Genomic DNA, 12,266 nt, shown 5'->3' with positions numbered 1-12,266 from the left:
GACACATACCTGGGAACAATTGCTATAGCACAGTTACATATGAGTTCTTGGAAGGCAGGACTGATGTAGTAAGAATAATCTGAAATGAGTTTTATATCCTATTTAGATGAAAACACTAGGATTCTTTTAAATAGCAGGTTACAATAAGATGCTGCCTGGAATTTATCCTTTTCACTTTGGTTCATTTTCAGTTTTGTGATTTACCATAGCTGTTTGGCTCATCTGCTTGTGGAAGAATCCTGCCAGAGAGTATTAAAACAAAAGATCCTTATTATTCCTCAAACATTTGCATTTTCATTATATTCTATTTCTATCAATCTATTCTATGCCTCTCTTCTAGCTTCTAGGAGCACCAGCAATCCTTGATATTCCTTGATTTGTATTTGCATAGTTCTGGGAATCTTCAAGCATGTAGATAAATATTCTACCACTAAGCTACCACCCTAGCCCTCTAATAAACGTATCACTATATTAGTCTGTTTTTCATTGCTGTGACAAAATACTTGAGAAAAACAACTTAAAGGATAAAAGATTTGTTTAGGTTAACAGTTTCAGAGATTTCATTTCATGACCAGCTGGTTCTTTTGCTTTGGGGCTTGTTGGCAAGGCAGAAAGATGATGACAGAAGATCGTCATGAAAGAAAGCTACTTACTTCGTGGCAGCCAAGAAACAGAGAGGGTATAAGAACAATAATACCCTTTGAAGGCATGCCTTCCAGTGATATACTTCCTCCAACTAGCTTTCATCTCCTAAGAGCCATTCAGCTATGAACTCATCAATGAATTAATCCATTGAGGAAATGAGAATCCTCATCCAATCACTTCTCAAATAGTGATTTGAGGATCAAGCACATGAGTCTTTCTGGGAGATACTTCATATATAAACCATAAAAATAACTCTAATTTCTGTCTGTTTTCACACCACCTAGGTCTTTCTCCTTTTTCTATTATCAGGATACTTGTCATTGGATTCAGGGCCCATTTTTTTAAATCCAGAACGGCCCTTCCTCAAGATCATTAATTACATATGCAAAGATTCTTTTTCAAACAAAGGTCACATTCCTGAGTTCTGTGGCTATATATTTTTGGTTTGTTAATGACCCATTAAACATGGTCATTAACAAACAGATTAAGCTAGACATGGTAGCTTATACCTCCAATGCCAGAAGTTGAGAGGCTGGGGAAAGATTTTAAGTTCAAGGCAAGACTGGAGTACACAGTAACTTCAATTCCAGCCTATGCTATATGGCAAGATCCTATCACAAAAAAATGTAGAAACATATTAAATTGGATCCACACCTTATACCATACACACAAACTCTAAACTGGCTTGATCTAAGTGTGAAAATATTAGAAGAAAATTTGAGTATATTTCTTTCTAATCTGGATTGGCAGAAAGCAATTGTAACTGTACCACAAAATCGAGATGCCTTGGAGTAATAAATTAGGTAAATATAAAATGTTTAGAACTATGCATAGAGTCAGTAAATGTTTGCTGAATAACAGATAAACCTCTAAGCTTGTTTGTTCCCCTTCATTTTGACTTTCCTTTCCATCTGCCTGTGGTAGCACTCATGGGTAAAACATTACCATTTTGACATCTCCTATCTCTTTTCCAGTGGTATTACCCACACAGTGATTGTCCCACCCAAACTCCTCCACTACCACTAGGATTACTTACCAGAAGTGAATCACCATGTTATCTCCCTCTTCTTTTCCAATAGTGTCTCCAAGAGGCTTACTATCTCCACCTGGCTTTCCTCATTTCATCCAGTACTATAACTCAGAAAAGGATGGGTCCATTCTGAATTTTCACCCCCTTCCTACACTTATATCTCTTAAGAGGAAATTTTGTTGTCTTGCCCTCATGTCATATACAAAGAGACATTTCAGCTTCTAAAAGTAACATGGATCTCTATAGCTCAGGTCCAAACATGCTTTATTCCAGAGAAGATGTCACTGTCCCCTGACTCCTTTGGTGAAATAAACAAGGTGGCATTCTCATTCTCATCTATATCTGAAGGACACCATTCCAAAATGGTGGAACCAAAAAAAAGCCCTTTAAGAGAAAAACTGGACAAGAGAATAAAATCTCTGGCCTGGATAAAGACCCAATTTTCTAGTTTTGCTGGTCAATCATCTGGACATAGGACCCCTAAGAAAGTAAGGTTTACCTTATGTGAACTTTTCCTGCCCAGAAACCCCACCTTCTAGTGCAGTGCTTACAGACTGGGCCATAGACATGCAGCTTTCCACAAGTCTATCCACTTTCTCCTTTTCTTCTTTATATCTCTTTTTAAGCATGTTTTCCCTAATGTTTTGGGCTGCTCCAACAGTTTAGGCTTTCTTATTCTTTATTTAAAACTTCTAAGCAAAGCTTCTTTTTCCTTCCCCACCTTGTGGTTGCTAGTCTGCTATGTGTCTGACCTCCATGCTGACTCTAAACCAGCTTGGCTTTATGGGTTCCCTCCTCCCTTCTCCATTCTCTTCCTCAGGATAGCTGTTGAGGAATTTTCTTTACACTCTAATAAAATTGTCCTAAAGCTTCCATTTGAGTCCATTCTTAAAACCTTTTATGAATGAGGCTAAGAACCCTGAAAGGGGACCCAATTTTCTCTTGTATCATCTGCCACAAAGGAACCCCAAAAATTTCAGTAACACTAATTAGTACAAATAAGCGCACCGAAAGTTCTAACATACAACATACAAACTAGCTATGCCATTTTGACTTCTGGCCTGCTGTAGTGTCCATGGTTTTCCTAGGCTTGTGCAAAACCACAGATCAGAAGGGGGTGCTAGGGAAGGGGACCTGAATCAGAAGGGGGTGCTAGGGAAGGGGGCCTTTCAGTACAAGAGTAAATACTATTATAAGGAGGATCTCCAAGTTTTCAAAGATTTAGTGCCCCCAAACCACTGAGATGATGTGAGGCGTGTGAGGTGAGATGAAGTATTTGTGAGGCAGTAATTTCAAAAATATTTTTAAATTTTTTATATTTACATATTTTTATATTTTAATATCAGCTTAGAGTCAAATAGAAGTAGAAAACACATTTTTCCTATCCTTACAACAAGAAAAAAATTCCAGACAAGTTGGAAATTAACAACTTTTCTTGAGTTCATTAGAAAAATGAAGTCACACAATAAACATCTATCATAAAACATGAAGAGTTAGGTACCTTCAGGGAAAAGCAGGACCTGAGCATTTGCTTACCTGGGGCAGATGCCAGATGAATTTCTAAGGGTCAGGTGTAGGCTAGTGTGACAGTATGAAGTTCTGAGGGACTGCAGACCTAGATTTCTATCCCTTTGCAGGTTTTACCTCCAATAACCCCACAAAGCTGTTAAAGTAGAAGAGTAAAAAGAAAAGTCTTTTCAGGGTGATGGTTAGGAAGACAAAGAGAAACCATTGTCAAGTATTCCCTCCAGGCTCACTTCTCACAGAACAAAAGGCTTACTCTCTGAGGGGAAATGAACCAAAGCCAATACCCTATAGACACTGGAGGGATTTTACTACAACCAGGGGAAAGGAAACAGAAGAATTAAGCTCTGCTTTTCCTCTATCCTCAACACAGGTCCACAGTGCCTGTCAAAAGGCAGCTTCAGGCTGGGCATGGTGGTGCACGCCTTCAATCCCAGCACTTGGGAGTCAGAGGCATGTGGATCTCTGTGAGTTCAAGGCCAGACCAAAAAAGGTATCAGAGAGTCCCCTCACACCCAGCCTGGCCACTTCACTAGTAAGCAAAAGAAACTGGGATAAAGCTGGGAGAATTATGAGAGAGAATGAATGTCTTTGAGAATCATTACACAGGGAAGATCCAAAGCCAAGTGGGAAGACAAGGACAAGATAGCACCAGGAGAATTTAAAAATAGCAAATATAAATCAGTTCCCGATTAGACAAATGAAAATCTCCACACAAAAGCCCCATCAAAAGGAAACACCTACTATCTAATCCTAAGAAAATGATATTTATTTCATTACCTACTATTCTATATATGCCTGGCTCTCAAAAACTACAAGAGACACACACCAGAAAGTAAACAAAATAAAAGTTTGACGAGACAAAGCAAATAAGAAAGGGGGGAGTCAAATTATCCTTGTTTGTAGATGAAAGGGTTCTATACACAGAAAAACCTAAAGACTCCTACAAAAGACTATTAGAACTGATAAATTCAGTAAAGAAAACAAAATCAACATTCAAAAATTAATGGATTTTCCATATACCAATAATTAATTTACTGAGAAGGAAATCATGAAATCAATCCCATTCACACTACCTACACACATAGAAAATGCTGATTGTCATAATAATTTTCATGGGGAGATGCAAAGAAATATCTAGTCATTCCAGTAAGAGAGGATGGGCCCAGGATTCCGTCCTAGTTCAGTTTGGTGAAAATATTAGTTTATTGAATTACTTACAGGAGCATGGGCGGCTCAATAGCAGATTCACCACTGAGAGAAATCCCCTAGGCAACTGATAGACAACTATATCACTGAATAGTCCCATTAGCAGGATGGAAAACTCACAAAAAGTTGTACTACTGGAGAGTCCCACTTACAGCATGACTGATTTCAGGAGAAGCTGTGCTACTTGAGTCTCCCAGGAAATGTACAGGCAGTTATACAACCAAAGACCCCAGTCCATTTTTTTTTTTTTACCTTTTGTATAACCTTGCAGAAAGTGGGGCTTTGTAAAGATCTTTTGAGACCTATAACCTTTGTGAACCTTATAAGATGCCCAAATCTCTTTACAAAGCAATGTTAATAGGTCTGATCCCATGAGGGTCTCTTAATGAGGATAAATTCCCAAAGTCCCTGAGCACCTCATATGCCTCCCTACTCCTTCCATGAGGGAATATTAATAGGCCTGATCTCATGAGGGTTTCATAGGAGTGATCACAGCTGCTCTGACTCAAGGTAGCAAGTCATGCCCAACCCAGTGTAAACAGCTACACAACACTCTACCCCTTTTTCTGGTTCTCACATTCTTTCTGCCTTTTCATCCTGAATGCTCCCTGAGACTTAGAGAGGGTGATATAGAGGTATGATTATTTTCTACCACTTAGGGTACTTATGCCACAGCAGCAATATAGACTACAGCAACAGAAACATTCTTAGTAGTTCAATCAATTAGGAATCTCCACAGTAACCACTGCCTGCTGTAAAAAGCAGTGTCCTTTCACTATCATGGACAGCAGCATTAATCCATCTTTTTTCTTTCTTTCCTTTTTTATTTCTTTTTGGGACAGGGTTTCCCTGTAGCCCCAACTAGCCTGGAACTCGCTATGTAGACCAGGGTGGCCTTGAATTCACAGAGATCCACCTGCCTCTGCCTCCCGAGTGCTGGGATTAAAGGCATGTGTCACCATGCCTCAGCAGCAGTAATCTATAGGTATAGGACAGGCACAAGAAAGCTTCTTTTGCACAAATCTAGTTTGTACTCGTTTCCCACCGCCATAAGAATCAGCAAGCTAACACCTCTATTGCACCCTCCTTTTTATCCAGTTTATCCACCAAATCAGAGGTGACATGAATGATACCCACTGCATGTCCATTTCCTAATTCTTAAAATTTATTTTATTTTTTAATTTTATGGATATGAGTGTTTTATCTGCATGTAAATGCACACGTCATGCAATTCTCACGGAGGCCAGAAGAGGGCATTGTATCCCCCGGAACTAGAGTTATGGACAGTTGTTAGCTGCCATATGGATGCTGAGAAGTGAACCTGGGTCCTCTGCAAGAGTTGCAAGAGCAAAGAGTACTGCACCATCTCTCAGCCTATTTATTTATTTATTTATTTATTTATTTATTTATTTATTTATTTACTAGATAGTGTCTCTCTATGTAGCCCTGGCTGGCCTTAACTTGCTTATACAGACCAAACTATCATTGAATTCACAGAGTGAGTGCCTGCCTCTGCCTCTGCCTCTGCCTCCTGAGTGCTGGGATTAAAGGTAGCTCCTTTTCCATTTTAACTCCTTCCTTAAGTAGGCAAGCAGACAGCTCAGATTCAGTTGCATGTTTTACCACCCATAGCAGGGGCCATACAACTACCACCATAGCACCACATCACATAGAAGAAGATGGCCACAGTGCATGTTCCCAGGTATACTCTACTCCCACTCATTGGCCCCTGATTGGGCACTAAAGAAAGAATTCTGTCCAAGTCCAGCTTAAAGCAATGAGTTTACAGGGATTACTTACAGGAGTATAAGTAACTCAAAGGCAACTACACCAATGGAAAATCCCCTGGATAACTTATGGGCAGCTACACTACTGAAGAGCTCCTCTTGTAGTATGGATGACTCAGGAAAAGCTAAGCCAATGAAGAGTCTGCCTCCTCTACCACGATGGACTCTTCCCTCTGGAACCATAAACCAAATAAACTCTTCCTTGTGCAAGCTTCCTTGATCATGGTGGTTTTTCACAAGAGAAAAGTAACTAATACAGAAGTTGGTACTAAGAGTGGGCTGTTTCTGTGAAGAAACTCACCATGTATATGGAGAAAAAGGGAAGATTTTGAAAGATTGGACTTTCTAGAAAATTGGTTGAATGTTACAAGCAAAGTTGATGTGCTGGTCTAGTGAGACCCTGGAAGAACATAGCACTGAGAGCAGTGTAGTTCCAGAGGGAAACAAGGACTTAAACAGCACCTGGGATACTTAGGCAAAGAATCTGCTTTCCATCTGCCCAAGGCCTAAGTTGCCTGAGACTTAATTAAAAAGTAATGGATTCATTTCTTTGATGGCAGAAATTTCAAGACAGCTCATTGTTAATGGTGAATTTTATACATATCTACAATGAAAAAGAGCCCCATTTGGGCAGAATGAAACATAAAATGTACAATTTGGAGAGGGAAAGGGAAGGAGAGCTGGCAGCTTAATGTTACAGCCAAGGCCTATCCAGGAAGAGACACTCCCAATATTAAAGAGATTACGACCATCAAGGAGAGGGCTTCAGATTTGCACTTAAACAATGGAAAGAGTACCCTCAGGGCAAGACCCTCAGCCAGCTAAGCTACCAACTTGTAAAAGAGGCCTTAAAGGGGTTTCCACTCCTAAAAATCCATAACATACAGAAGCTGCTGATAATGTGAATGAAGAGGGCCAAAGGCCACCCCAAGAGAGCAGCTAAACTTGGCAGTGGTGCTGGCTTTAGAGGCATGAAAGATCTAAGACTTGAGGAGGTCGTCGATTCTTCCTCTGAAGTTTCAGAGAGCCACTAAGGCCAAGCAATGTACGTGTGAAGCTGTAAAGTCAAACCTGGTTGACCATGGAGACCCCAAGATGTAGGAAATGTCAGAGCCATGAGACATCGGCAAAGAGAGCTGTATATACAGAGTGGTACCAGCCCAAGTGTTAGATAAAAAGGTGGCAGGGGTCAGGATCTCTGAGAAACAGAAACAAAGAGGACTCTGGAAAAGTGAGAGTTTAACGGGTTTGGCGAGGCTGGTCCTCAACTCGGGTGTGAGGAAGAACCAGCAGCTAATGGCTGCAGAGGGGTAGCTTATAAAGGGACAGAATGAAGAAAAAGAGAATATTTTTCTGCTGTTTGGGACTGTTTTGGGGGCTGCTTGCTCAGGGAAGGCATGCAGTCTGTACCTGGTGAAACTTATCGAGGAAACCATCTACTGTAAAACATGTTTTCTACAATTACGGAGTTCCAAGAACTAACTGCAGCTAAGGACTTGGGAAACCTGTTTGTCAGCCTGTGGAGCATGCTCTAGTGATCACAATATATTGATCATTAATTTCCTGGGGCTGCTTTTGTTAACTTGCAGGTGGCTGGGAGTTGGTTGACTCAGTTCCTCTTAGGGGCCTTATGGCTTCTGGGTCTGGAGTTGCCTGGATTTGAATCCTATCACCAAGGTAGCAAAGCTGGCAGGGCAGAATTACCTAAGCCCTTTAGAAGCAAAGCCCCAAATATTGGACATGAAGTTATAGGATTTGGTGTTTTCCCTGCTTGACTCTGGTCTTTCTTTGGTCAGGTATTTCAATATGTCCCCATTCCTCCCTTTTAGAATGAGAATGTGTTAGATTTATGAGGATAGAAAAGGAAGGAGTTTAAAGATAAGAAATAAGAACCAGAGCCAGAACCTGAAACAGGCAAGGACTATGTCTTCTTTTATTAGGAGAATCCATAGTGAGGGGCAGAGGCCGCCTCAGAACCTAGCATCTGCAACCTAGTGAAAAGACCTTGAGATTTTTATAAGAAAGTTATCAGACACTGCTGCGCTTGCAGGAGTTAACTCAGTGTCAAAGTCTGATGTCCTTGGAGTGACTGAGGGTCCTCTTCCTAAGATTATTTTCTCAGGTAGGGCAAGCTAGTTATCTATGGCACTAAAGGAGACAGGGTTGGTTCCATAAACAGTCTCTCTCATGCCAGGGAGTGACCAGGTGATATAAGACTTCAGCAAGGTCAGGATGCCAATTTAGGGCCAGTTACTCACTTTAAGGAATTTGTTTTCATGGCTTCCTCTAATGAAGTTTATGACTCTCCTGCAATTTACACATTCTATCAGAATGTGTATTTGGTTCCATCCTATGTTGGATGAATGTAATTTGCTTTTTGATTTTGCAGGGAGTTACAGTTAAGAGTGTCTTATGTTTACAAAGAGACTCTGGACTCTGGACTTTTTAAAAAATTTTATGTGTATGAGTGTGTCTGCATGTGTGTAAATACACCCTTGACATGCAATCCCTGGGGAGTCAGAAGGTGGTGTCGGATTCTCCTGGAACTGGAGTTATGCATGATTGTTACCCACCATGTGGGTGCTGGGAATCAAACCGGGGTCCTCTGCAAGAGCAGCCAGTGTGCTTAACCACTGAGTCATCTCTCCAGCCCCTGGGCTCTGGACTTCTGAATAGTTTTAAGGTTGGATTAAATGCATTTTGCATTATGATGTGATTATGCACCTATGGGGAGAGAAATGTTATGGCTTGAATAAGACTGTCCCCCATAGGTTTCACCCGTTGGTGGCTCTGTTTAGTCAAGGTCATGACCTCTAGGAGGTATGGCCTTGCTGGAGGAAGCAGGTCTCTGGGGGCAGGCTTTGAGAGGATATGGCCTCATCGCACTTCCAGTCTGTCTCTCTGCTTCCTCTACCTGCTTGAAGATGTTCAGCATTCTGCTCCGGCTGCCTCCTGCCATACAGCCCCCACCATGAAGGTCTCTTACACCTCTGGACCATAAGCCCAATAAACTCTCCCTTCTATAAGTTTCTTTATGGTGGTTTATCACAGCAATAGAAAAGTAACTAATACACATCCCACTCCCTCAAAGGCTCAGAGATCATTTCAAAAGAGGAGACAGAACGATACTAACAGCTAGAGGTAGTAGGTATCTGCAGCAAAACAGTATTTGCTTGACATGACTGTGCAGTTGCACACAGGAACTCACAGCAACTGTGACTGCCTGCACAAGACCTGCTAAAGATCAAGCCAATCAAAATCCCAGCAAAGATAGGAGAGAGGCCTCCTCTAGTAGATGGCCCTACATCCGTGCACATACTGGCATCACTAAATGGACTCAGTGGGTTTTAAAAAAAGAGCACACGAAGTTGGGAGGTAAAAGTAGTGGGAATAACAGGGAAAGAATTGGAGGGAAGAGAATAGGGGTGGACTTGATCAAATATACTATACACATGTATGAAATTTTAAACAATAAAATAAATGTATATATAAAAGAGAAAAACCTAGAGAAAATAAGCCCCAAGAAATCCATGCCAAACACATCATTGTGACACTTCTGAAAACTAAAGACAAAGAAAAATTCTTAAAAGCAGAAGAAGAAATAATACCTTATCTAGACAGGAAGACCAAATTGAATGACAGTGAACTTGTCATCAGAAAACACAGAGGCCAAAAGGAAGTGGCACACACTTTTAATCCCAGTACTTGGAAGGCAGAGGCAGGTAGAGATCTTGTAAGATCAAGGCCAGCCAGGACAGCTGGGGCTATAAGGAGGTGCTCTGCCTCAATAAATAAATAAATAAATAAATAAATAAATAAATAAATAAATAAATAAAATGCTATGCTAACTCAAAGAAGCCAGATAAAAGGCCATACATTACATGATCCCACTTTATGAAATGTCCAGAATACACAGATCTATGGAGATAGGAAGTAAATTTGTTATTTCTCAGGACTGGGGTGGGAGGAAGGAACCGAGGAGTGGGCATGAAAATTCCATTTTTAGTGACTAAAATATCCTAAAATTAAATGTTTCCATGACTCTGTGAATATGCTAAACATCATTGGACTGCAAACTTCAAATGTTTGGAAATCTAACAGAATTAATTACATCTCAATAAATCTGGTTTTGCGGTGCTACCTTTTTTTGGGGGGCGGGGGGTAGTACTGGAGATTTAGCCTAAAGCTTTATGCATGCTAGACAAGCACTCTACCACTGAGCATATACCCAGTTCTTTTTACTTCTTATTTTGAAGCAGGGTTTCATTAAATTGTCCAGGCTGGCCTTGACAATTCTGTATTCCATTCAGGCCTTGAACTTGCCATCATCCTTCCCAAACCTCCTGAGTAGCTGAGATTAAAAACCTGTGTGACCACTCTGTTTCAAAGGCCAAAAATGTCAAAAAGTATTTGGGAGCCTGTATCTAATTCTTAAAAGATTTTAGGGCTACCTCTTCAGAGGGGGAAAATGTTGGGAGGGAAGGGAGTGGGTATGGATTTGATCAAAACACCTTATATGCATGTATGAAATTCTCAATAAAGTTTTTGAAAAAGTTAAAAAAAACCCTGTGTGACAAGACCTAGCTCAAAAAGATTTTTTGTTGCTGTTTTTGTTTTGAGACAGGGTCTCACTATGTAGCCCTAGCTGCCCTGGAACTCAATATGTAGATATGTAGATCTATCTGCCTCTATTGGGATTAATGGTGTGTGCTGCTATAATCAGCCTCACACTGTTTTTAAAAAGATTTATTTGTGTGTGCCTGCATGAATTTTATGTTTACCACATGTGTGCAGGACCCCACAGAGGATATCAGATTCCCTGGAACTAGAGTTTCAGGTGGTAATGAGCCATTATGTGGATACTGAGAACAGAACCCAGGTCTTCTGCAATGACGGAAAGTGCTCTGAACAGCTGAGCCATCTCTCCAGCTCCTACAGCTGTTTTTAAAAACAGACCATAGGGGGCTGGAGAGATGGCTTAGCAATTAAGAGTGTATACTGCTCTTGCAGAAGACCAGAGCTCAGTTTCCAGCACCCATATCTGGCAGCTCACAACCACTTGTAACTTCAGCTCTAGGGGGAATCCAAGATCTATGGCCTCTGCACTTATGTGCACATACCACGCATAGACACACTTAAAGACAACAAAAATAAATCTTAAAATAAATCTTTTTATAAAACAGACCATAGAGCAGAACATGGTGGCCCTTGGGAGGCTAAGGCAGGAGTATCATGAGTTTGAGGCTAGCCTGTGCTACATAACAAGATCTGGTCTCAAAAAATACAGATTTAAATATAAAACTACAAAACTTTAAAAATAAATTTTAACATAGGAATGGAGATGTAGCTCAGTTATTGAGTGCTTGCCTGATATACATGAAAACCCGGGGTTTTTATCTCCAACAACACATAAGTCAAGCATGATGGTTCATGTCTATAAACCCAGCACTCAAGAGGTGGAGGCAGGAAGATCAGAAATTCAAGGTCATTGTCAGATACGTTCTGAGTTCAAGGCCTTAGAGGAGGTGATACAGATGTCCCATTTAGCAGTAAGCAGTCAACAGTTACTTACTCTCAGCACTTTGGCCAGTTATGAATCTGTATAGTAACTGCCTCCTATTGCAGAAAAAACGTCTCTGACCACAGATGAGGATTTACCATCCTCACTCTTTTGGGTGTGCTTGCATGTCCTTCAGTTGCTTTTCTAAATCTGTAAAGACTCAAGAGGTTAGCATTATAGTATCTATGAAACAAAAGTTTTTAAAATATTTTATCATTTTTATGTGTATGTGTGTATTACCTGCATGTAGGTAAGTGCACCCATGTCGTGCAATGCCCTCAGAAGACAGAAGAGGTTGTCGGATCCCCTGGAACTGGAGTGACAGACAGTTGTTAGCTGCCATGTGGGTGCTGGGATTCGAACCCAAGCCTTTGCAAGAACAGTGTTCTTAACTGCTGAGCCATCTTTCCAGCCCTTAAAATGAAATTGTATTTGTCGATAACCAAGTGTTACAAAAATTTAAAAAGTAACTCTCTTTCTCTGCTTCTCAGCCACTCTGAGGTAAATAGTT

The 12,266-nt window shown here is 40.7% G+C and overlaps 1 protein-coding gene across 4 annotated transcripts in view; it reads right to left on the bottom strand.

Annotated features, from left to right (window-relative positions):
* Nucleotides 1-12,266, bottom strand: part of LOC103741632 (zinc finger protein 81) — a 77,887-nt gene that overhangs the window by 59,711 nt on the left and 5,910 nt on the right. Inside the window, exon 2 of one of the 4 annotated variants that reach the window (XM_029568043.1) lies at nt 3,212-3,338. The exons of the other annotated variants lie outside the window; for them this stretch is intronic. The gene's annotated coding sequence lies outside the window, so the exon portion shown is untranslated. The remainder of the gene's footprint in view (nt 1-3,211; nt 3,339-12,266) is intronic. 4 annotated transcript variants of the gene reach the window in all.

Source organism: Nannospalax galili, unplaced genomic scaffold (genome assembly GCF_000622305.1).
Source record: "Nannospalax galili isolate Female #2095 unplaced genomic scaffold, S.galili_v1.0 scaffold741, whole genome shotgun sequence".
Classification (NCBI taxonomy): domain Eukaryota; kingdom Metazoa; phylum Chordata; class Mammalia; order Rodentia; family Spalacidae; genus Nannospalax; species Nannospalax galili.
The sequence above is the reverse complement of the archived record's forward strand: the minus strand, read 5'-3'. Positions and strand labels throughout refer to the sequence as shown.